A 23,479-nucleotide genomic window follows, 5' to 3' on the forward strand; every position below is an offset into this window, starting at 1 on the left:
TCTTCAGCAGAAGAAAAACGATGCACTCCAGAGGCTGCAGCTATTGAAAGCACAGAAATACAGATATTCATTTCACATATCTCTCATATTAGCCAATCATAACTCTTCCCTCACTTTTTTCAAATCAAAACCCTTCCCCCCTCTGCCCTCTCTGCCTTTTTTCCATAGCAACCACCTCCTGGAAGACCTCTCATGTTTGCAAATTCACACAACAATGTTTCAATTGAACTCTGAACTCTCAGTGCACCTGCGTATCCAGTGCAATCTTTCATTAAATGTTTCTTCCTTGACCATTCAAATTACATCTTTCAAAGAACACATCCATGCACCCTAACTTTCTGTTTTCAGAAATGGAAATGCACCAATCACTGCTAATGAATCATTAGCATTGGAAATCCACAGTTTTTTTTCTTTACAAACTCCTACTGTTTCAACTGCCCTTTCATTACCACACTTCATCTGACTGCAGCACAACCTTCTCCCACCATGTTTAAGGTCTGGATTGTTGGACATAGTTACATCCACTGGGCTCAAAGGTATGCTGAGAACAGAAATTTACCTAACCTCAATTTACAAGATGTGGAAATTAAGTGGTTGGGCCAAAGAGGATTAAAATGTCACCAATTGATACCATTGGTGAAAACCTTTATGCATTTGCCAAAACCTGACCTGTTAATAGTGCACTGTGGAGGTAATGATTTGGGCACTTTGACTGGGGTAGGTCTGGAAATGCTTTTAAAGGACACCTTTGAGCAATTATTGGCACTTTTTCCTCAAACTGCCTTGGTATATTCCAATATATGCCAAAGACAGAAATGGAGGTGGTCCAACCAATTTTGTCCACAAATTGAGAAAGCGAGGAAGCATGTAAACAAATCTGTTTCAGCTTTCATGAGAGACCATGGAATGGGCTCCTTGTACAACAATAACTTGCGTTACTACATGCAAGATATCTACAGAGGAGATGGAGTTCACTTCTCAAATGAGGGCAACAGAATTTTCATTCTGAATTTAAGACTGTGCATTGGTACCTACTTATAAGTACCTAAATGTACCATAAACCCAAAAGCTCTTCTCAGAGCTACCCTTCATCTGATCACACACTTTTATTATTGTTTTTTCTAACTTTTTTCTGTAATTTTCAACAAACTACGCTCAAAGAGCGCTATCCGGTACGCGAACTGGAAGCTAACCGCGCAAAATTTAAAAAAAAAAGTTTTTTCTTCGCACATATGGTCCTCCTCAGCCACCCTCAGAAAACCTAGGGGGTCAAAATACTTGTACCATGCCCCCTTCTACCCATTCAGAACATTATTTACCCTCCATTTTATACCTTGATTCGACCGAAACACAAAATGGTGGACTCCCGTTACGCTCCTAGTTCGCGGACCGGACCGCTTTCCGGGAAGCGGTCCAAAAAAAAGGTGGGAAAGTAATTTACAGAAAAACGACTAGAGACACTCTCACCAAATATAGATTAGCTCATACTACATAACAATCCCTTTCATTCTCCCTAATTTGATTGAAATTTCATTTAGCCATTTAGCCTGTAGACCTCTCTAAGTACCGTGAGGTAAATTACTTCACAAAACACATCTGAAGTGTTGGAATTGACAACCAATGAAAATGTTACTTTCATTTTCTACTTTTATTACCTGACATTTGATTGGTTATATACCTGAATATATATAAAGGAAGAGAAGAAAACACAGCCATTTTGACTGCTACTTCTTGTTGTACATCACATTTGAATAGCTACCAAACACCTCAACTTGTTTCTAAAGGTAAGTTGTTATTTTTAAAACTGAAGTATATTGTGCACTATAACTTAATATGGTAGACTTTTTCTGATAGATATATACTATCCCTCTGTAGTAGTTATGTATTTAGATAGACTTCTCTGTTATAGTTATGAATGGAGTTAGGCTTGTCTTGGTTAAATCACATACACTTTTTTATAGTCCTATTTCCACTCTGATACTATACACTGCCAAAAGATAAATTCACTGATAAAAACTGCCTATCTAAAATTAATCCCAACAGTGCCCTATCTCTACTAATATATATTTTTTTAATCCAAATTTCAGGCAAAATGGAAGGCGAAAACCAAGTTTCTTTTGAAATGGACCTGCAAGAGAGCAGCCAAGAATTGATTGATCAAATTGACATGGAATTTATGGATGAAAGCTTGGATAAAGAACTGCTGCAATGTGTCCAAGCAGTAGATGCCCTCCTTGAAAATGAGGACATTTTACAACCTCACAGATTGCAAACAATATTTCAAGAAAATAATGACATTTCAGACACTGAAATGTTAGAAAGTTTAATAAATTATGAAAAACAATCAAAATAAAAAAAAACTTTAAAAATAAAGAAAACAAAAAAAAACAACAAAAACAACAAACAATTAACATACAGTATTTGAAAAGTGTATCATTCTATTATCCTTATAGTACGCTGCCCAGAACGCTTTCCGGTTTGCGTACTAGGCGCTCATCGCGCAAAAAAAAAAAAATTTTTTTTTTTGACCCTGCTGGGCCCTTTTAAAACCTCCACATAAAACCTAGGGGGTCAACGAGGATCTACTATGCCCCCTTATGGTAATTTCCCCCTTTTGTTTTGGCCTCCTCTTGTCTCTCGATCCTACCGAGAGACAAGATGGCGGCCGCTCCGGACTGTTTAGAATGTTGACAGACACCGGAGAACCAATCAGCTTCGCATCGCAAAGTTCCGATACGCGAAAAGTACGCGAACCGGATCGCTGCCCAGAGCGCTGTTACAGATATATATCTTACTTTGAACGTTAATTTCTCAAAATCCACTGAAGCACATATATTGAGACCTAGCAAAGGCACATCGGGCTAACAGTCCCTACAATTTTGCCAAGTTTCGTGTAAATCCATTCAGCCGTTCGAGCTAAAAGTGAGTCCAACCGCCCTATGGAAATTAACATGGGAAAAACACGTTTTGGGACCCCCCTTTTATCTCAGCCCCCCCTTGCCGAAACCCCCCCAAATTTCCAGGAGCTGCTCAGAAACAAAATGTGCCATTTTCCTGAAAATTTCAGCCAATTCCGTCCACAAACGCCAAAGTTATTAGACATAGAATTTTCAGAAATCCCATAGGGAAAAAATCCTAACTATATATACCTACTGGCGACCGCCAGTAGGTAATATATATATATATATATATATATATATATATATATATATATATATATATATATATATATATATATATAATGCACGTGCGCGTGTAATGCAGGCTTGCACCACTGCATTACATGCGCACATTATGCTATTAGCATGCCCTCTGTTCCTTTGTATGTGAACATTGGCTTAACATATTATTATTTTACCTTGTGTATTCAGGTGCACTCCAACTCCTCTTTGAACCTAGATTACCACTAACAGTGGAAAACAAAGAGGCGCAAGGGGCTTGTAAATCTGCCCAAGAGTGTATGCAGCAGTGTATGTATACTGACTGGGGAAAAGTTAGGAGGGAGGTATGATGAGAGAGGGAGGAGTAAGAGGACAGAGGAGAGAGTATAAAAAGAAGGGAGAGTATTAGGAGACAGAGGGGACAATGAGGACAGAGGAGGAATATGAGGACAGGGGGGACATCTCTTGGCAGACCTTCCTTGACGCCGGGGGATTACCGTTGCTGCCGTCACTGGTGCCGCTGGGTCCCTGACGCTGACAGCTCCTCCCGCCGCCGGTGCTCATCACCTGCACGGCCGCTGTAGGGAGGAACTGCAGCTCCCAGCAGGCATTGTGAACCAACGCCCAGCCCAGCCGCTTCCCGTCACCACGCGCCCGGAGGCGCTGTAAAAGGAGGAGGCTATCTCCGCATCGCGGACGCGCGCGGGCGGCGCCGGGCAGAGCCCGGGCAGAGGGCGGGCCGTCTGTGGCCGTCCGGGGACGACCAGGGACGGGACGGGCCACCCCCCTTGGCTTCAATTGTGAGTACCAGTCCATTGCTGCGCGGGCCAGTAGCAGTAGCTGTTTGCTTTAACAATTGTCTGTGACTTCTTAACTGTCTGTGGCTTCTGAGATACCCCCAACATGTCTATTCAATCTACCCTACCGGATAACTACCTGTTGAAAGTAGTCACTAGAATCAATAGCGATAGAAGGAAATCGCTAGGTAAAGGTAATTTACCTGACTACCCTTTGGCCTTACCTCTGGACCCCAATAATGAGGATATTAATAACACCAATAGCACTAAAGAGACAGCTGAGACTGACAACACCTGTATTAATGTTGAATCCACTGATGCTGAGGCCCTTGATGACCTTACAGTAGTGGAAGATATATCGAACTCACCAGAGACTCATGAAGGCACCCCTCAACAATCCGCTAGGGCCACAAGATTTATGAGAGCATGTAGAAAACCTGCTCCTAAACGGGGAAGCCATTCGGCCAGGAAAAAAAAGGATACCACACATAAGGAGAATATTGGTGATAAAGGGGCCCCATCTAAGGACAACTGTGTTTTCATCAATACCAACCAATTCAATTTGTTAGTGAGCACTATTGATGACAAATTGAAGTCGGTTGTGGAGCCTCTGTTAGCTAAAATTGAAAAATTGTCGGCTGAAGTAATGAGACTGGGAGCTGTGGTGGATCAGCATGTAGCTACATTGGATAAATCCTTACTAACCGTAAAATATGCTACATGCCCTCAACCTGCACCTATACAAGATAAGGGAAGGCTTCGCCACATTATTAATGCCCCCTCTGGCACTAATGTAGGAAAACAACCACCACAGGTGACACCTGTATTGACTTGCCCGAAACCTCCACTAGTACGTGATACGGGTCGACCCATGCAGGTACCGGTGGTTGCGTCAGCAGGCATAGTGCCTGTAGGTGTAAATACTGATGCAAGAACGTTACCAGCACCAAATAGAGGCAGGATTATACCGGCGCCAGCTGTGTCAGCTACGCCAGGGGGCACCGATGGGGTACCTGTAAGGATAAGTAGACGACCAGTAGATCTTCCCCCTGAGTGTGTACCCTATGTTGTGGTTCTAACTAACTTCCCAGCTCTAACCCAGGGCCCATATACCCAGGAGTCCGGAGATTCTTTAAAAAACAAAACGGTCTCATGGTTAAACCGCCATTGCGGTTATCCAGTTGGCTACTCTGATCAAATTATATCCATCAGAACGGTTAACTGGATTGGCAATACTCGGAAGACCTGCGGGGGTGATTGTGTGATCATTAACTTCAAACACCCGCAACATGTTGCGACGGTCTTGCTTAGAGCTGCTGCAATAACGCAGTCAGAGACTGACGTCGTTGCAAGACCATTGGGCTATTTTTATAACCATCTTAACAGTTTGCCTTCTGCTAACTGTAGGGAGGGGGCTTTCAATTCTAACTTTTTATCTATTGGAAATAGACCTCTGTTGCCCACCTTCAGTACTGGTCTTACCAGTGGCAGACCCATCTTGCCTATGCCCATGCTGAACCCTGTTCGCGGTGGGAATAGATTTGTAACACACACCCCCAATTTTGTACCCACTTGTGATAGCATTTTTTCGCCTGTTAATGGGATGGTCTATCAGGTCCCAGTCCAGAACAGGTACCAGCCCCTGAGTTTCTTGGACCAAAACGACTGACATCAGATGGGACTGGGCCTGGAAGGGATGTTATATTGAGTTCTAACAAGCAAACCATAAGTGAGGCAAAAGAGGATCTAACCTCTGTCACTATAGTCAATCCCGAAAATGGGACAGCAGTTCAACGTGATAATGAGATTACCGAGGATACTGTGAATGTTATTGGGAGTGACATAGGTACTTACATAGAAGGGCCGATACCCAAACAAAGTAAGATGAGTAATTGTACCAACAATACTGTTGATATTGCCAACGATTAAGTAAGAGGACAGAGGAGAGAGTATAAAAAGAAGGGAGAGTATTAGGAGACAGAGGGGACAATGAGGACAGAGGAGGAATATGAGGACAGGGGGGACTATGAGGACAAGTAGCACTATGAGGAGAGAGAAGTGAGAATAAGGAAAGAGGAGGAATATCAGAACAGAGGAGACAGTATAAGCAGAGAGAGGTAGACTCTGAGGAGAGAGGGGAGAGATTATGGAAAAAGGGGCAAGTATAATTCCTTAATGTACACAGATGATCAGTGTGATTCTAGTCAAAAAATATGACACCATACATTTTACCAAAACACATTTACTACACTAAAACGGTTAAGTGACTGTACACATTCCATGTATATAACTACTACATTTCAGTGGACAACCCTGACTCATTTTGCAAATACATTTCCAATTTGCTGCATTATTTTTGCCAACATTACATCAAAAATGTGACACAATAGAACAACAAAGAAGCACAAGGGATTTTTAAATCTGCCCAAGAGTGTATGCAGCAGTGTATGTATACTGACTACAAAATTGTAGATTTAAAACACAAGTCTAATTCTAAGCAAGCAACACTATTAACTACTCTACAACTAAAAAAGTGACTGCACACATTCTACATGTTTTAGTACTGCACTTTATTGCACAAAGGTGACTCACTAAACACACTAACTTACCAAATGATTTTATCACAATAGTTATCCAAATGCAGAATATGATGTGACTCGGTTCAACCGAGTCACAAGATGGCTGCTAAAATTTCCTAGTTGGAACTGCTGGCAACCAACCAGATCTCAGTCACAAGATCTGGAGGGTTTGTGGATCTAGCGCAGACACATTTGTATGTCTGAGAAAGCTTAAAATGTTACTCAACTGATTTACACTATTTAACAAAAAGAGTGCTTTCTGGACCAAGAGCTAACTTTTGGCCAAATTTGGTGTAATTCCTTTCAGCAGTTCAGCTGTAGCCGTGTCTAAAGTTTCCTACGGAAATTAACATGGATAAAAAGTGTTTTGTAACCCCCCCCTTTTACTCAGCCCCCGCTTGATGGATCACCCCGAAACTTTTAAGACAGCAGCTGAATTGACTGACATATTTGTTTCGAAAATTTTGTGAGGATTCATCAAATGACGCCAAAGTTATTTACAAATGAATAAATGCTCTAAATAAGTTATATAAGTTCCAGACTGCCAAGATATTTATTCAATATTGCAGGTTACAGAGAAGGGGGGAACTCTTTCCTGGAGCGTTTCGGCATGATTGCCCTAATCATAGGTAATTGCGTATTCACAGGCCACAGGAGTTTAAATGATCTTAAGTCATGTGACTTATACTGACAACTGCAAGTCCCATAATGTTTCTTGCACTGCAAGACAATGTTAGTGATGGTAAATGGAGCTTGTCTCTTGCAGTGCCTGTACTAGATGAAAAACACAGGCAGGGTAAGTCATAATGAAATATACAGTACTCTGAGAAGTCAAAGTTCACAAAATAGTCTTACGAAGCTGAGGTGGCTACCATGCATGTCACCCTTTCAAACCTTCATTAAGGTTAGTCTTCGGACATAACATTTTTCTTCTGAAGGCAGGTGGGTCATGCCCTCCACTTTCTACCAACAAGACAACTCCATCATCGAGGGCCCCCAACCCAGCAGGGCGGCTCTGGCTGCCGAGACAGAAATCACTGTAATGCAATCCAGCAAACTGAGGTGCCACAGCCCAGTTCCAGACTGCCAAGACATTTATTCAATATTGCAGGGTACAGATATGCGGGATGGAGACTATTTTGTGAACTTTGACTTATAAATATATAATATATATATATATATATATACTAGTGGCGCTTGTCACTGACTAGTTGTACATAGGAGTGTGTTGCCGTATTGTACATAACAAGTTTTGGGGGGATCCATTAAGCTGGGACCGAGGAAGAGGCAGGTCCCAAAATATGTTTTCCCCATAGGAATTTTAGACACCGCTGCAGCCCACACAGTTGAACATATTTATACCCAATTTGACAGAAAGCTAAATATTGATCGAAAAGGAGTTCTTTTGTATTTTGGTGGAAATTTGTTCAGCTGTTTTGGAGAAATTGCATAATCCAGGCTGTGGCGGATCCACAAAGCTGACAGATCTCAAACTGGCATCTGATTGTCTGCCACCAGTTCAACAAGGAAGTGACAAAGCCATCTTGGGAACAGGGACTCAGTACAGAGTTCTAGAAAAATGCAAAATGCAGACATAAGGGGACAAGATAGGAATACCCTGACCCCACAGGTCTAGTGGTAGGGTCCCAGAGGGTCCCCACCTTGGGCCAAACACATTGCCTTTTTAATGTGTGCCACAAATTTACAGATGATTTGCAAATCCAGGGCAAAATTAAACAAAAGGAAGCACTGACTCCCGCTCTTCTTTCTAACCCCCGGTGGGCCAGGGCATTGGGGGATGATGTTTCTCTTTTATTGCAGGAGGGGACAATTTCAGCCCTTGGAACCCTATCCCTTGGGCCCAATGCATTTTTAAGGGATGGCGTGCTCCTTGTGTTTGCTTTGTTTGACATAAGTTGGCAGGGTATGCCCAGACATGGGTTCCTTGCTCACTTTGCCACTGGATTCAAGCTAGCCTGGCTGATGAGGGCTGTTAGCCTGACATCGGTTCCAGGATGCTTGTTTCCGGTCCAGGGACGACATGGCTTGGAAGTTCGGGCTGGACTGTTCCCATGAGGCACAGGGTCAAGACTGATTTGCATTACCTGTGTCTGAACTGGAGTGGGGAAGTGAGCTAAAGAACAATGATGAATTCAACCCAGATCTGTGACTGGGGTGAGTGTCGAAAATGTGTCAGTGCTCCGTCCATCATCTCCTTCTGTTTGCTTTGTTCCCCTTAAGTTGACAGGATATGCCCAGACCTGGGTTCCTTGTTCACTTTGCCACTCGATTCAATCTAGCCTGGCTGATGAGGGCTGTTAGCCCGAAACCAGTCCCAGGATCCTTGTTTCTAGTCCAGAGGAGACACGGCTTGGCAGTTCTGGCTGGACGGTTCCTATGAGGCACAGGGTCAAGACAGATTTTGATATAGCTGTGTCCGAACTGGGGTGGCGGAGTGAGCTAAAGAACGATGATGGATTCAACCCAGATCTGTTCCTGGGGTGAGTTCTGAAAAGTTTCAATGCTCCATCCATCATGTCCTTGTGTGTGCTACTTTCAGCGCCATTGACTTCTTCCCAGGGCACTATGTATTTTTTAAGAGGAGCACAGCCTCTTTCCATGAGCCTCTAAAGGCCCCAGGGGCCCCATCTCCTGGGGCTGGTAAACTTTGTGAAAGGGTTAAAGACCATGCTGTAGCCCTCTATGAGCCATCTATCACCCTGAGGGCCCCATCTTATGGGGCTGGCTCACATGCTGAGTCCCCAGGAGCCAACCCCCAGGACACAGCAGCTTCCCTACTCGCACTGGCACAGTCAGGGGGACCTTTATATGCTCCAGCCTGGTGTGAGGATTTTCAAAATTTACACCATGCAGAAGAAAACACAAAGTCTGCTCCCAGCCGACGGAAGCTTTGAAAATACTCCGGCCAGCTGGGAGCAGGACTTTTGATCTGTTTCCCTGCCCTCACTGATTCAGGGAGGGAAACAGATAAAAATATTGCTCCTGCCCAGAGAGAATAGCATTAGTAGCTGCTCCCTCTGGGCAGGAACAATTCCAGCTCCTGCAGCATGCTGAGAGGTGACTGGGGGCTTGGGGGTGATCCCCAACAAATGTTTGGTGGGTGCCCTAGGTGGGTACGAAAGAGCCCACCTCTAATGATGCGGGCCCCAGGAGGTGGAAATCCTGGGGCCAGAAAAGGCTTTGGGAGGTCGCCATGTGACCCCCTTCCCCTTTCATTCTAGCAGTGATGCTGGGGGATGCTGGGGGATGGGGTCCCCAAGGGCCTAATAAGGCTTGGCAAGGTAGTCTATACTGGTCCTCTCGCCTTAAATTAAAATAAAAAGCCCTGGGGGATGGGGTCCCCAGTAACAATACATTTTTGGGACGGGAGCAACACACCCTCACCTCCCTTTTAATAAAAATAAAGACCCTGGAGGATGGGGTTCCATGAGGTCTTATAAAGCTTGGGTTATATATAAAATATATATGGTCCTGGGGGATGGAGTCACTCGGGTCATTTTAGGCTGTGTGAGAGAGGCCATCTGGCCCCCTTCCCTTTAAAAAAAAGGCCCTTTGAGATGGAGTCCCCAGGTCCAGGCCTTGTGTCCAACGATCAACCATGCACAGCTGAAGGCCGTAAGCAGTGTGTGGTTGACTGCATGCAGGGGGTTGGTCACAGGGCTACTCCATTTGAAAAAATATCTATTTTAAAGTAACTACTTCAAAAGGTGTAATATACAGAATGCATGATGAGTAATGTGTGATATGTGTACTGTACACTGTTATCTGAGGGTCTGGTAAAATGTACATACCACTCGACATTCAGTCTCATCATTAACCATCAATGAGAATTATAGAATACTACTTCCTTTGGCACTGTCTGGTTGGATTTTGATATGGAGGGACTGTTTACAATATGTGTTTATGGGTCTAAGCAGAGATTTAAGTGTGATGGATGCTGCAGGGTCTCAGATTGGTAGCATTTAAAAACGGTCTTGAAACTGGTCCCTATCAGGCTGTTTATTTATGTCCTTAATTTTACAAGCAAAAACTTTGAACGATTTCTCAACAATAACTGTAACTGTACAACCCTTAGGGTAATCCATGTCAATGTTATATTCCCTGTTTATATATCAATATGTTGCTTCAACTTGCATTCCCTCTGTTTATTTGCTATTTCCAGATGTTACGTTTCTGTATTATGATTCATGCAACATTTAATTCCTGTGTAGCACATATTGTGAACTTAGTCACCTCGAGGTGTCTGGCTGATTGTAGGTTGTGGTGAGTGTTTATGATGGGGCACAATTGAGGGCTCTGGAGCTGAGCTGAAGGAAGTCTGAGTGTTTCTCATTGCCTTCAGACTACATGCACATAACCATATCCTTGCAGTGATTACCAGTAAGTTGGTGGGTTGTGTTTCTCAGGGAATGGTGAAGTGGAGAAGAAGAAGTACATATAGAGGTAGGCAGTAAAAAAAACTGTGCTGAAGAGAATGACTTGTCAGAGATGCAGTCAAAGGATTTTTAGATAAATGTTGGGAGAAAAGTGGCTTAAGTGTCAGAGACTGTAGAGTTAAGTGGTTTGAATGGGAAAAGGGAAGTAATCCTTTAATATACTTTAGTAATGTTTGATTCACAGTCTCATATTTTCAACATTGAAACATGTTCAGTTCAGTATTTATTTACCACAATATCTTTTTTGTTGCTCATTTATTCGATACTGCCAGCAGGCATTGACAAAGCCAATAGGCCAAGATTGTTTTAGGCGAATGACGGATCTGAATATGAGTCTATGAGACATAGAGGTCATAAGATCTCTATGCATGTATTTTTTTTAACTCTGCCTCATAGAAATTAGCAACCAGGTCAAATGTATTAGCAAATCTTCGGATGTACGTAATTTTTGCAAACAGTATGAATTTCAAAGCTTCATGTGGGGCTAAGACGGGTGCTGCATAAATCCTTTTTGTGCCTAGAATGTTATGTGATATGAGAAGGGTAAGATAACACTGGTGTTCAGTTAAATATTTTATGTAGGCAGCTTAGTGGATTACTGCCTGATGAAGCATGTCACCACTAGGGTGAGTGAGGGTTCTTTTAGAAAATAGTTTTTTCTTCTTCTTGTTTTTTGACCACACAATTTAGTTTATTCACTGTGTTTTTCCTCACTAAGGCATACTTGCAACTTTTATGCCTCAACTTAGAACCTTGGGAACTTATTTATGGGATTTTGGCGTAAGGCAGTGCAGCTGCTGTCCTGCCATACAACAAAGTGAAAGGGCAGGAATGCACTGTGTTTAAGCAATATGGTGCATTCCTGTCCTTTTTCCCTGCGCTGGTACCATTTCAGCAGCCTAGCGCCAATGTATGTACCCTTGCATCATGTTGCACCATTGTGCAAAGGTGCCTCTGTTGCATGTAGGATTGTTTTTGTGAAGGAAGGGGCGCCTTTCTGCACAAAAACAATCCTAAGAGGAGTTTTCCTCTTTCCATGTGTGCTGCAGAATTCTGCACACATGGAAAGAGGAATAAACGCTGAGAAATAAACATATTTCTCATGACATCTCACCTCGGAGGCGTATGGATTTGGCACTTCCCAAGGTTTACATCACTTTGTAAAGGTCGGCGTCCAATTCCATGGGTGTTGCATGGAAAAACCCACTGCAATGTCCATGGACATGCCTCCCGCTCACAGAGTAAGGTGATACTGCAATTTGCTCTGCCTTACCACACTCCTGATTTATGAGGCCCCTCAAAGCCATGCAGGGAGGCTTTGCGTTGCTTCATAAATCAAAATGAGAGCCCTAGTGCAAAAGTGATGCAGGGCTCTCATAAATAAGCCCCTTGGGGCCAGATGTAGGAGCCCAAATACCGTTCGGTAACAGAAGAATTCGGTCATTACCGACCAGGGGCATCATTTTACAGATTCGGTAAATTTACCGAATCGGTAAATTTACCGATTCGGTAAAATACAGAATCTGTAATTTTACCGATTCGGTAAAACCCAGATGGAGGTGGGACTCTTCTGAGTCCCAAAGGCCTTTCAGATTCGATATTTTACCACCCAATCCAATTGGGTGGTAAAATACTGAATCCTGGTGTGAATGCACATGTGTGCATGCACACCTGTGCAATGTGACACACAAGTCCGGAATTGGGGTGCTAGAGGGTGTCAAAGTGACACCCCCTGCACCCTTGCAGGATTCGGTATTTACCGATTCGGTAAATACCGAATCGGTATTGCCCAATGATTCCTATGGGCTTCATGGCCCATAGGAATCAATGGGCATTACCGATTCGGTATTTACCGAATCGGTAAATACCGAATCCTACCGATTCGGTAATTCTCAATTTGGAATTACCTACATCTCCCCCCTTCATATTTACTGACTCTTAAATACTGAATCGGTAAAATTCGGTATTTAAGAGTGGTAAATATGATTTACCTACATCTGGCCGTTGATGTTTTGTTATCAATATTTCTTTATTCCAAGGTTGCTAAAAAGGGTTCCTTTAAAGAGGAATAAAGACACATTCGAAAGTGATACATGAATAGTTTTCTGACATTCTTACGGTGCACGTATCTCTCATTTATACCAAGGTTAGAAAACCTCAACCCAAATTATCGTTTATCTATTCGGTAACTATGAAATGATACCATGGTTTTGGTTCCTGGCATCAAATTGTATTTTAAGGTCAGGCAGAGCAAGGAGGAGGTTGGAAGCCCAAATCATGCACCGACTACTGACCGTCGGCATGCACAATAGCGTCCAACTTGACCGGTCCGACTGGGGGTCCACGTTTTACAATCTTTGGGACTGTCCCCAGAAGATATACTGCAAATCTATGTAATGTATACAGGGCATGGTTTGCACATACTTTACCTGTCCATCACTGTTTGAGGAGAAAAAGGTTTGTTGGGCCCGAGAAAATGCCATGATCATCCTGGACAGTAACACGCATGGAACATGTTCACCCTCACCTCACACTAATTGTAGCTAAAATAGACCATTATATCTATTGTATGCTCAATCCACAAATTTAACTATGACAAAGGGACCAAATAATTAAAATATCCTTTGGATCCGATTAGTAATTTTAATACACACCCTTCATCCATTCTACTCACATCTAGTCATCCAACATCACACCTCACATCGGAAAAATAGAAAAAAACCTGGCAAAGAGCACACTCGAGGGGCTTGTTGGGCGTTGCAGCAGCAGCCCAACAAGGAGCTGCCCTCGGTGTATGAAAGTCCTTTCTCCTAAAAAGGAGCACTCCCCTTGATTCACCATATCAGGATGCCTAGATCCCCACATAGAAACTGCACACTCCTTGTTCTCACATCAAATTTTAAACCTCATGATAACTCCCAACCAGGAGGAACCCTCGAACAAAAAGTACAGATGAACCATTAATTGAGGGATTTGTGCTGGGCCCAACTCTAGTTGGAATTAAAAGACCATCCTCACTCCCAGCAGATTGATGGGCTGAATGCAAGCACATGTAGCGCTGCCACTGCCGAATGCGTCGTGGTGCCCACAGCAGGACAAAGTCCCCACTTTTGACTGGGGCCAGCCCGGGTCACTCAACCTGGGTCTGGCACAGTTGTTACTGCTGAATCCAAGATCTGGATAGATTCCCCGCATTTAGCACTGTTTGCAGGTTTTAGAGAGTCAGACCGAGTCTGGCATCATTCAGATGAGGGCAGCTTCATTGCTGACAGTGACCGTTCGTTCAAATAAAGCTCCCAAATGTTTCTCCGTGCATTAGTAACATAGCGCTTAGAATTGTATTCAGATACAATGCATTAAACCCAAGAAGTCAAAACTGCGAGTCATACCCTTATTGCTTATACCCACATGCTCATGGGATTAAATAGTTTGGTGTAAAAGTATGTTTAGAAAGGGGTATGAGTTGAGTGGCTCGGTTTGTTCAAGTCCAATGACTCCGCTGACTGTTCCAGACTGTGTGGTGGGTGCTCAGGCGCGCAACACCCATTGGCCTCAAAGGGGTTAAGCCCCCCAATCCCCCCCCCCCCCCCCCAGTCGTGTATGGCAACCCGGGATGAGACACTTCCCGGCCCGCTCACAGCCGCACCTGAGCACTTCACAGGTCTTTAAAAGACCTTGCTTGTACATGTTAATGGGGTTTTGTTGTCGTTTCACCCCTTCTAAGAGCCCCCCCCCCCCCGCCCCCGCCGATTTTTGACTCTAGTTGCGCCTCTGTGGGTGCTCATTTATGTCCAATATTTTTAATTATTTTCTGGAGGGCACACTGCATATTTATATACCTATGATTTGTGCTTAATTTTTTTAAAGAATAAGTACTGGCGTGAAAAGATTTTGCTCAGAAGGCCGCCGCCGGCACTACAGAATATCGGGTGTGTTTAACTCCAAAACTGCATTGTCTTGATTCCGCTTATGCCTCTTTCATCCATCAGACATTAATTATCTGTCTCCGTACCTCACTCTTATGAGATCCGTTTCTTTGTCGCTGATTTTCCTCCGCCTCATTCTTTCCCGTTTCTTTTTCTTTCTCTTTAACTCTGGGTCAAGGTGTGTTGGAGAAAAATAAGCGCCAGTCCCAAAAATGAGTGCCGGCAGTCCCCACCTGCACCCACTGGCTCCATTTAACCACTGGCTGCTATAGGTTTTTTAGTTCTGTAGCCAGGAAACTTGGCAAGAACGTATTGCTAACACACATCTGCCCTACACCAGTGTACGGCGCGTCATATTCGCACCACTGCACATCGGTGTAAACTCTCAGGGAGTCGAAAAATAAGAACAACACCTTTTTGTATGAAAAACTGTGGCGTTGTGTGGGCGACACACACTTAGCAGCGCAAACTCAAATTTAAAAGAAAATACAAATTGATGCAAATATTTTAGTTACATATGCCATATGGGTGCAACGCGTTCGTCGTTCGGTTACACTTTATACGCAAAGAGACAGCTGCTGCTTATCAGTCACGCGGCTCCCAAGCCTAAATCAAATCTTGTGAATCTGACGTACCACGTTTACGCATGTAGCACCCAGTGTCATCAGCAAATGCACCACTTTCGCCCACGGAAGACAGGTGGTCACACGCTCTGCTCCCATTCAGCCTTTGTAGGAGAAAAAGATCTGAATCTTGACAGTATTAGACATCCGCCTTCATCACTATTTTTTATTATGCTTTCCGTTTGTGCAGAACATATTATCTCTTCTGTACTTCCTGTCATGAAGCAGATAACCTTAGTAGCAATAAAATTGATTTAAGCGCCTGGATACCAGTGAGACGAGGCGCTTTAAAAAGTGTACGGATATGCATAAGAATACCGATTTATCAATTACGGGCCGGCAACACAAAGAAAAGGCTGCATAATTAACGTGCTTAAAGTAGGTGATTGCTCCGGGAGGTTACTTCAGATACTAAACATGACATATTTGGAATATGGATTGTGGGTTATGTTGGCCAATAGGAGTTGTGATTGGCTTCTGCATGCTCGCGATGACCAGCTCGAGCCAGACACATCCTCGGACTCCTGAGTCAGGGCTTACTGCACATCCTCTGACATTCATTTCCTTATGTGGGGAGATATGGAGCATGTCAGAATTAGTCGCAGTTATATGTGAGGTTGTGTACATTTTAACTCAGTCCGAGGAAATGTGTAAAATTTAGGGAACTTTGTTAAATAACCAATCCCGAGTTACAACGACCTTCGAAGTAGTACAGAAAACTGCCTGGAATTTATCAATGCAATCACTCTCTCACTAAAAGGTTTCTTTCAGGGGAAGTGAGAAGCTAAATATAAATTATAAATGACAATCTCCATGGTCTGATTGCCTGGGGTTAATTTAAAGTTTGTCAGATGGGAGAACCACTGAAATTTGGCATCCCACAAAGAAGTGGGAGAATGGCTGATTGAGTGCCTGTGGAGTAATTCCGGCTCAATTGGTGTCAGTTAAAGGTAGCAGTTGACACACTACTGGGCTGCTTGCTGTATTTCCTGAAATGGAAGCCTGCCCTCTTTGGGCAGTCCTTCTGATGAATATTTTGCCTGCCCGGGTCTTCCATAAGAGTATAGTGTCTACCGGCAGGGGAAACAAAAAATCCAACTTTTTAGGTCGAGCCTGACTCAACACGCAAGCGCTGCTCTGGGGATTATCTATGGTAGTTCAGTAAGGGAGAGAAGCAACGCCCACTCCCCTACCCATATTTTTCATCTGCTTGTATCTTTGTCCTTCCAAAATGCCGTCTTCTGATTCCTAAATAGACTTGTTGGTCCCTCCTTAGTCAGCCATGTCTTCATTTGTAACCTCCCATGGTTACTGGCCCCTTTACTTGGGTTGTTACATGGTATATGTTATTTAGTCTTATAAGCACTATTTTCTTCAGTGAGTTTCTCTTCCTGTAAGCACTAAGTGCTTTGCTTACATCCAGCTTGCCATGCGCCATTTTTTTTTACACACCACGTTTCTCTCTGGCGCCACAAAGTGCTTCGCTTACACACAGTGCACCATGCACGCTTTCGGTTTTCAAGCAGCCAGAACAATGGCGGCCACAATAGGTCTTGCATTTAATTGCGTGTGTAGTTTACTTTATTCGATAAAAAATTCATCATAAAAGCATACAATTTATACAGTTCATTAAAAAGATAAAAGAGCGGTGACCCACCAATCCTATGTAAACATGCATTTAATTGCTTCAGCCCGCAGAGCTACTCCAATGAGAAGCATGCCTGCTTCACATTTCAGGCACTCCTCATTTGCAGTGCCTGATTCATAGCTCCATTGTGATGCTTGCTCCGTGCCTTCACATCACTATACGATCTCCTTAGGTAAGCACATTTTGTAGCGTCAGTGCTACTTGTGAGGCATACTTGCGGCACACCAGCCCTATCCTCCTAATGCCTGCTCTGTGGCACCAGAGCTTCTCACATGCATAACTGCATTTCAGAGCTAGGCTTGTCCTCCCTGACTTCGGCCTCTTTGAATGGGCCATGGGTTTTGAGTGTGTTTGTACGTCCTGTGCAAACCTAGCTATTAAGTAATGGGAGGCAGTACAATACAAGGAGGGTGGGGGAATAAAGTGAGGAGAAAAAAGACTTGGTAGTAGAGTCGGGGACACAATGCACATCCTGGCATTGGAATGCTACGGAAGTTTGACATCGCCTTTTAATCCCATCATCTGTTACTGCTCTTTTGGTGTTGCAAATATTTCTCAGTGTGACTAAATGTCTCCACGAAAGGATGACAACACCTCTTCAGTACTGGGCATCATTTTTACCAACCACTATTTTCATGAGTTCTGGTGCAATTGGCTTATTTGAAGCGTACAAAGACTAACTCCCAGAATGCACTAGTTTTTTTAAAACAAAGTACTAAGCTACGGAAACATTGTATGTTGCCCACATCAGGCATGCGCAGACATCCTCCTGCCCTACGTGAGGTGTCACTTAGTTGGGACCATGAAGGTGGATGTCTGGTGTGTCTCCTAAACTCTGAGAATTCATTCACATCTGTTTCCACATAAATCCTTTGAAAGCATACTGAAAATGTGAAATTCTGTAGCACCAGCAGGGGTTTGTTCACATGCTGTTGCTCTGAAAAGTAGGGTGTCATCCAAAGTATGCCACTGGCAAACAAGCATTTGCAATGCAATAGGTCTTGCATTTTTGAAACTTTCACCTATTGATATTGTAAATGACAATGCCTTTTATTAATGCATGTTTTTTAGACACAAATAGAAGGCATTGTCATTTACAATGGCATGAGCTCAAAATCTCGCAAATGTGAGACCTATGGCATTGCCTATGCTTGTTTTCTTCTGTTTCACAGACTGGAGTGGGTGTAAACTTCACCACTCGAAAATCCAACGCTTTCCCTACTATTGCACAGACTGGAGTGCGAACAGTGAATTTGACCTTCCTGAAGTCCAACACTTTCCCTACTCTTGCGCTGATTGCAGAGGGAATAGTACATTTCACCCCAAAGAAATCCAGCACTTTCCCTACTGTTGCATAGAATGAAGTTGAAATAGTAACTTTTACCCGTTCAAAGTCCAACACTTTCTCTACTGTTATGCTGTTTGGAGTGGGAATAGTAAATGTCATGCTTCTGAAATGCAACGTTTTCTCTAGTGTTTAACAGACTGTAGTGTGAATAGAAAGTTTCACTACACTGAATCCAACATTTTCTCTACTGTTGCACAGATTGGTGTGGGAATAGTAAATTTCACTCCTCTTAAATCCAATGCTTTAGGAACGTCAAGCTGATTTTTAGCTCCGAGAGCTTGTTCCACACTGCAAAAATCAGAGCGAATAGCACCACATGGTGTGCCAGAGGGCACTACTTCTTTGCCGCTGCTTAGGTAGAATTTCTACTCGAGCAGCAGCTTTCGCACAGCTGCACACAATAAACATCGTCGAGAATCTATCCTTCGACTCCGAACACCAAGTGTTAGCTACATGTGATGTGGTTTCGCTATATACCTGTATCCCCCCAACAGGAAGCCTTAGCGGTTATAACCAGATGTTTACAACAAAGACCCACTGAATTTATTGTGGCCCTTTTGAAGATAGCGATGACAAAAAACTTTTTTATATTCAAAAATCAGTTCTATCTCCAGACATCAGGTGTAGCAATGGGGGCCCCCTTTGCTCCGGATGTGGCCATTCTCTATATGGCGGCCTTCGAGGATGACACTGTCCTCAATGATTTCAATCCATTCAGAGACCGACTCAGTCTCTGGATGAGATACATTGATGATATCCTGATAATCTGGAACGGGGATACGGATGGTTTATCTACATTTTTCACATGGCTGAATCAACAATCTCCTCATCTCAAATTCACGATTCAATCAGATAATCAAACTATAAACTTTCTTGACATTACCATCTATCAGGAGTCTGGCACCCTACTTACTACACTATACCGTAAACCAGCTGAAAGGAATTCGTTATTGCAATACAACAGCCATCACCCGCGAGCACTTCGTGACAATTTGCCTTTCGGGCAGTTCCTACGTATCCGGAGGAACTGTTCCAACAAAGACCACTTTTTCAAAGAATCTGAAGATCTTGCAAATCGTCTACAGCAACGGGGTTACCCTCGACGCCTGGTCAAAAAATCAAGAAAACGTGCCTGGCTCTATCCACGAGAGGAACTACTTTCACCCAAAGACAAGACAGACCAAAAGGAAAACAGGATTGTGTGTGTAACAACATTTACCACCAAAAGTAACAAGATCAAACGCATTGTGAACCATCATTGGCAATTAATCTCTGATGATGTAAACCAGAAATGCACACCTCTACACGCATTTAAAAAGGCAAAAAGTGTGAAAGACTATGTGGTACGATCCCTCCTACAAACTCCTGAAGATCCAACCATCACTTCACTATGGAATCTGCCGCCTGTTGTGGCCCACTTCAGATGTGGCCACTGTAAGGCCTGTGATACTACAATACAAACAAAGGTATTTGAACACCTTCAACACAAAATCCTGCTCAAATCGCACAGCAACTGCAACACATCCAACATTATCTACGCGATAATATGCCCATGCGAATTGATTTATATTGGTCAAACTCAACAAAAGGCGAAAGTGAGAATCCTCCAACACATGAGCAGAATTAGGTGTGAGGTCCAGGGTGCACCACTTGTGGATCATTTCAAATTCGCTGCACACCCGCCAGAAAGTCTTCGATGGGTTGTGTTAGAAAAGGCAATACTAGGACCCCGAGGGGGCAATATCTCAGGCATTCTCAATACACGTGAATTGAAGTGGATGCTTTTCTTTGACTCCATCCTCCATGGTCTCAATGAACAGGACAGTTCTTTTTCCCAATTAGCAACCCTGCCCCGAGTCCCTGTAATCTAAACACTAATAGCAATTTGCAAGACCTATTGTCGCTGACCAGGACTGGCCTATACTCTCTTGTGAGAGGTACGCCATTTTAATAATGAAGCGTATATGAATACCCCCTGAAAAATAATTACGTGTTATTCATCATCACTCATCTATAATGTGTTTCATTGTGGCAATATATGGCTTTACTATCTTGCGACAGGTACGCCATACAAATACCTTTGATTCCCTTGATCCTAATTGTGATGTTATTAGTATATAATTTGTATTGTACCAATTTATTTCCAGGCGTGATTTTCACCAACCTACAACTAATATACCTTATTCCCTGCATAATGTCCAACTACAACCTTTTTAGGCTTCATCCCGTGGTATTCGTACCAACTGCCCCGGTATTTCTTCAATGTCAATACTCCTGACTCAGAGTCACGTGATGCCGTCTCCATAGCTACGGTAATACCAGGAAGCTCTGTTCGCCATTGCAGAACACGAGTGGCACCGTATGCCAGATTTATTCAGAGCACGGTGAGTGATTCCGTTATACTAACCCGGCCTCAGGCAGCACGAAACTGCAATTCATTTATGCACCCAAATCCATAACACACTCTCCGTGTTCTTTCTTAGATGCCATGGAGCGATCCCTTGTGCAATTAAATTACCCTCGGACTAAGTGCTAACGCAACTTAGAAATCGGGTAAGTCTTTTCGATTCACCATTGATGCACGCTTAAACTGTCCCGTTCGGCCCTTGGATTCTAATATAAATGTCTTGTTCCAGATACTACCTATTCACCGTCCCTGGGCCAGATTCCGCCTCCAAAGCCCAACAAAACATCTTCATTGTAAGTCATTTTTATTAATTATTTAATCACGGGCCACTTAATGCATCGCTACGCCCCTCTTTGGAATAAAAATATACTCATTTTGTTATGCCAACCCAACTTCAGATAGCGCCAAACTGTGATGCATTTTTAATACCCCATTTCCGCAACACGCTTTCCGTGTTCTTCCATAGATACCACGGAGCGATCCCTTGTTCAACTAAATTACCCTCGGACTAAGTGCCATTGCAACTTAGAAATCGTCTTGTTTTTCACCAATGGTGGGCGCTACAACAGTCCCGTTTAGCCCTTGAATTCTAATATGAAGGTCTTGTTCCAGATACTGCCATTCACCGTCCCTGGGCCAGATTCCCTCTCCACCGCTCAATCTAACATCTTCATTGTAAGTCATTTTAACTTATTTAACCACAGGCTATGTAATCCATTGCTACGTCCCTCTTTGGAACAACAATACGCTTATTCCTTCATTCTCTGACCTACTGGTCTCTGTTTACCAAGTGAATTCCTTTCTTTAATTTTCTCAGTCTTAAGAATTGAACAATTCTACGGAGACGCAAGTGTTGTCTGTGATCCACAAGATGAGCAACAACCAGAACGGTATGCCCTTTGGTGTGCCCAATTTATGATTGATTAATTCTCGCAACTATGAGCAACTATTAAAACAGTTCTTTTTAACATATATTAATTAGGTTGCCTGCCCCGCACCCTGTCCTGATGAAGATCCCACAGCAAGGGTACCACTAATCCCTGCTAAGTATTGAGGGTCGAAACGTCGACAATAGCTCCCTGTTTGTCAGCTTCACGCCAAAGTTGTGACATTAATTGTAATTTGTGAAGCATGATACATGTTGACTGATGTTTTGAACCGACTGTCTTTTGTTTTGCATATTGAAATTCATATACAAATGCACTTTTGATATTACATTGATTTTTACTGTCACAATTCCCATTACCGCACTAACCTTATCACTTCCCTTCTTGCCCCCCCCCCTCCCCCTTGGGGCACTGTACAACCACGTATAACGTGCATTCATTTGACAGTATATTGAATATACCCATCTCCATTGTGAATAAACAACAATGAGGATTCATTCATTGTCTCTTTAAATTCTTTAACAAATTATATGTTCATTGTTACTTTCACGCTGGGACCCTCCCCTCTCAGTACTTATAGAATCCAGGTCCCAGTGACTATGTTTGGGTAAACCCCCCTGTATATACATTCTCACAGCGAGTGGCAGCTTTTTCATCGCATAGGGCTGCTACTGCCCATGACCTCTTGCATTGGTAAATTCTCACTAGGTGCCATCCTTGCACTCACAAATGCTGCACTAAGGGATTCCTAACCTCCCTTGTGCTTGTCAACTTAACATTGGCGTGCCCAGCATGAGAAAAATCTCCACCATGCAGCAGTTGGTGAAGGTTTGCATAACGCAAAGTGGGCAAAACACAGCAAACACCGCTGATGGAGCGGATTTTATCAGCCACACCTAGAATAGTATATTCCATATTCTTAGATTCCAACTGTTTTAATATTGTTAGTTAAATAAAGTTTATAACATTCATTATTTTATTTTTTATATTTAATTGCATTTGATTGTATTGAACATTTTATTTTAATGTTTATATTTTTTATAGATGTGTTTTTGGTTATTTCATTTTTAGATATCCTATTTAATGTGTACATTAATGTATATATTGTATCCAATTACCTTTTTATATTATGCTATTATTGTGTATGTATTTGATAGATAGATAGATGTTCTAACATGATTAAGAAAAATATTTATTTTAGATTATTTTAAATGTTATAATATTTTACATTTATTACCATGAATATATACAGATGGGTAAATATTTTCATATTAATACCTTTACATTTTTAAAGTTATTATAGCATAAAATATATTTATTTTATGTCTCGCTTAGGCATCGCATGTGCTGTCTCCTCAAGACTGCTGTATCCAGTGTATGGGGTTAGAGCACATCCATCGTTTCTGATTTGTTCCTTTGTGCACCCTTCAAAAATCCTTATTTTTCTGTGGTGCATCACTTACATGTGTCCTGTCTCTTGGTTTATTGTTATCGCCCATAGCAACTGGCCCTGTTACTTGTAGGCTCTCACATCTGACCAATTACATGTTTCAGTGCACTATTTGATTCTTTTGATTCAGCTCATGTTATAGTAGTGTCACAAAACACGCAACCAACCCTGTAAGGGTTCCGGTGGATCCCCAACG

This window comes from Lissotriton vulgaris, chromosome 4_1 (assembly GCF_964263255.1).
Source record: "Lissotriton vulgaris chromosome 4_1, aLisVul1.2, whole genome shotgun sequence".
NCBI classification, from domain to species: Eukaryota; Metazoa; Chordata; class Amphibia; order Caudata; family Salamandridae; genus Lissotriton; species Lissotriton vulgaris.